General features: G+C 45.1%; 1 protein-coding gene across 1 annotated transcript in view; it reads left to right on the forward strand.

Moving 5' to 3' along the window:
- The window catches only part of Rhpn2 (rhophilin Rho GTPase binding protein 2), a 62,117-nt gene that overhangs the window by 32,537 nt on the left and 25,910 nt on the right, over positions 1-3,670 (forward strand). The window lies entirely within an intron of this gene.

The following is a 3,670-nucleotide window of genomic DNA, read 5'->3' on the forward strand; positions in this document are numbered from 1 at the left end:
CCCCCCCCCCCGCCCCCGTGTGTGTGTGTATGTGTATACTTGCAGACAGGTGGACATGCAAACCTGTGTGGGTGTGTGGAGGTCAGAGAAGAACTTGGAAGTTGGTTCTCTCCTTCCTTGCATCATTTGGGTCCTAGGAGTAGAACTCAGGCCATCAGGCTTGGCAGCAAGTATCTTTCCCCACCATACTGCCTTGCTAATCTTTTTCTTTGAGCCAGTCTATCTATGTAGCCCAAACTGGAACTATCATGTGCAGCCTTTTGGAGGCCAGAGGGGATAGAATCCCCTGGAGCTGCAGTAAAGGCTGGTGTAGGCTGGCTAATGTGCATATTAATCTACCCAGATCCTCTGCAAGAGCAGTAAATGGTTTGAACCTTGGGTCATCACTAGCTGCTCAAAATGTATCTTTTAGAGAAAAGTTGGTTAATACTTTGAAAAGTTATGTCTTTGGCCTTTGTTCTCAAGCAGAGACTGCCATCTCTTGATATAATGTCTCTTCACCAGGGACATTTAAATCATTTATTGTTGTTTATTATTATTGTTATTGTTATTATTAGTGTTGTTATTGTTGTTATATTTATGGATGTTTGCCTGCATGTGTGTGTATGTGCACCATGTGCATGCAGTACCAGTAGGGGCCAGGAGAGGGTGGTAGATCCTCAGGAATTGGAGTTAAAGATGGTTGTAAGCCACTGCCATGTGGGAGCTGGAAAATGAAACCAGGTCCTGTGCAAGAGCAGCTCTTAGCCACTGAATCATGTCTCCAGCCCCTTTAGGGTTTTGTTATGTGTCCCCCAGCATAACCGCAAACACAGACCAAGACAGAGTTTCTCTGTGTAGCATTGGCTGCCCTGGAACAACTCACTCTGTAGACCAGGCTAGCCTCAAACTCAAAGACACACTTGGCTTTACCTCCCAAGTGCTGGGACTAAAGGCATGTACCACCACACTCAGACCCCAGTTTTGTTTTTTGTTGTTTTTGTTTGTTTGTTTCGAGACAGGGTTTCTCTGTGTAGCCCTGGCTGTCCTGGAACTCACTCTGTAGACTAGGCTGGCCTCAAACTCAGAAATCCTCATGCCTCTGCTTCCCAAGTGCTGGGATTAAAGGCATGCACCACCGCTGCCAGGCCAGACCTCAGTTTTTTATTTTCTTTCTTCCTTTTTTTTTTTTTTTTTTAAACTTTTGCTCTGCTCTGTTCAAATCCAGGCCCCATCTCTGTGGGAGGGGTATACTCCAGTTAGAGAAGGGCGGGTAGTAGCAGCTGTAGCTTAGCTCCAGAGTACAAGAATGCAGGCATTCTTAAAGGAGACTTGTGTCATAGAAACCTGGGGAGTTTATGGCATCGGTAAAGATCCAAATAGGTCACATGCCAAATTCCACATTAAAGGGAGTAAAAAAACAAAAAACAAAAAAACAAACCTCATGTTGTGGACATGGCCAACCACTGCTTAGCTGAGGTTTCCAACCATATCATTTTAGCCTAAAAGGGAACCTGCAGATGTCAGTCAGGCAAAAATGAAACCAGTGAGCAGACTTTTAATTTTCTCCACTCCACATTTATGCCTGAGAGAAATGCAGCCACTGGAGGAGTGGCCGAGTGAACTTGATCTGGGCAGTTCCCTTTCAGACCTGACCTGTGTTTCCTTGGAATGTTAGCTCAGGCAAGCTTCATGGTATGATTCGCTGTGTTTAAAGACTGGCATTTTAAAGTAGCCATATTCCTTAGCACACAGGCCTTCCTAGACCTGGAGAGTGTACCTCAGTGACTAGCGCTGACCCGTGTTAGACCCTGGACACTATTCCCAGTATCCAGCATTAGGAGATTGGCTGGGAGAGTAAGTGGGGATGCCATTAAAGTAAATTCCTTTTCTGGACAGTTCAAGGATTTTTTTGGTTTGATTTGATTTGGTTTTTTTGATGTAAGGTTATATGTGGCTCATGCTGGTCTTGAACTCCTGATTCTCTTGGCTCTACTTCTCAAGTGTGCCACTACATCTAACTTTTTTAACTTTATGTTTTAGCAGAATTAGAGATTGGACTCAAGGCTTTACAGTGGCCAGGCAAGCACAGTGGACTACATTTCTATAACTAGTTTTGCTTTTATTTTCCTTTGATACAGTATCTATGTAGCTGCTCCATCTTCCTGCCTCAGCCTCTGAACTAGGATTAGAGATGTATGCTACCACACACCTGCTGCTAGGACTGCAGGTGCACACTACCACACCTGGCTGCTAGGACTGCAGGTGCACACTACCACACACCTGGCTGCTAGGACTGCAGGTGCACACTACCACACACCTGGCTGCTAGGACTGCAGGTGCAAACTACCACATACCTGCTGCTAGGACTGCAGGTGCACACTACCACATACCTGGCTGCTAGGACTGCAGGTGCACACTACCACACACCTGGCTGCTAGGACTGCAGGTGCACACTACCACACACCTGGCTGCTAGGACTGCAGGTGCACACTACCACACCTGGCTGCTAGGACTGCAGATGCACACTACCACACACCTGCTGCTAGGACTGCAGGTGCATACTACCACACTTGGCTGCTAGGACTGCAGGTGTACATTTCCACATACCTGGTTGCTAGGACTGCAGGTGCACACTACCACACCTGGCTGCTAGGATTGCAGGTGCATGCTACCACACCTGGTTGCCTCGAATATTTTCTTCAGTGTTTTGTCAAGATTCCCTCAAAATGTTGATTTTAGTTTTTCATTTGTGACTTTTAATTTAAGTTTTATTTTATGTGTTTGTATGTATATGTGTTTTTGCAAGTGTGCTCACTTGTACATACATGTGTAGAGAGCAGAGGTTTAAAGTTGGGTGTCTTCCTCTGTCACTCTCTACCTTATCTTTAAATATAATATTTTTGTTAACTCTTTGAGTATTTCATATATTAATGCATTGTATTTGACATATTCACCCTCCTATGCCTCTCAACTCCTCTCAGGCCCCGCTATTCCCTTCCCACTTCCCAAGTTTATGTCTTTATTTTTATAACCCACCAAATCCTATCTGAGCTGCCCATATACTCAGGATTGTGGGGCCATGTTGCGGGAAATATTAAAAATGAATCCACCCCACAAACTCTTTCCCTCCGGACCATGTTCTAGTGCTGGTACTGTCCGGCCACAGCTCTATGTCCCGACAGGCTCTTGCTATTTTCTCCCAGCTAGCAGCAACATCTCACTTTACACACCTCCACAATCATTCATCTGGCGCCTAGTACCCGGTAAAGTATGACTCTTAAGGCTTAATTGTCTAATCAGGTTTATATAATAATAAGATCACAAGATGCCAATACAATAATTTCTGAGCCCAATGATAAAGACAATGTTTTAACTCAATTATTCTAACCTTGTAAAAACCTTAACTTGGTTTATAACCACACGGGGTCTGACTGGTCCTCTTCCATGATGATGACCCCCACTTTCCTGCTCCTGCCCTTTTTCCTCCTCAACTTCTAGCTCCACCTTTCTATTCCTGTCCAATCACAGGCCTGTCACTGCCCTAATGTGATTGGACAGAGAAAATGCTGCAACAGGGCCACCCACAGGATCATGGTGGTTCTACTAGGGGCTACACCCTTAAAGAAAATCTCTCTCTCTCTCTCTCTCTCTCTCTCTCTCTCTCACACACACACACACACACACACAC

The sequence above is a fragment of the Mastomys coucha genome, unplaced genomic scaffold (genome assembly GCF_008632895.1).
Source record: "Mastomys coucha isolate ucsf_1 unplaced genomic scaffold, UCSF_Mcou_1 pScaffold21, whole genome shotgun sequence".
NCBI lineage: Eukaryota > Metazoa > Chordata > Mammalia > Rodentia > Muridae > Mastomys > Mastomys coucha.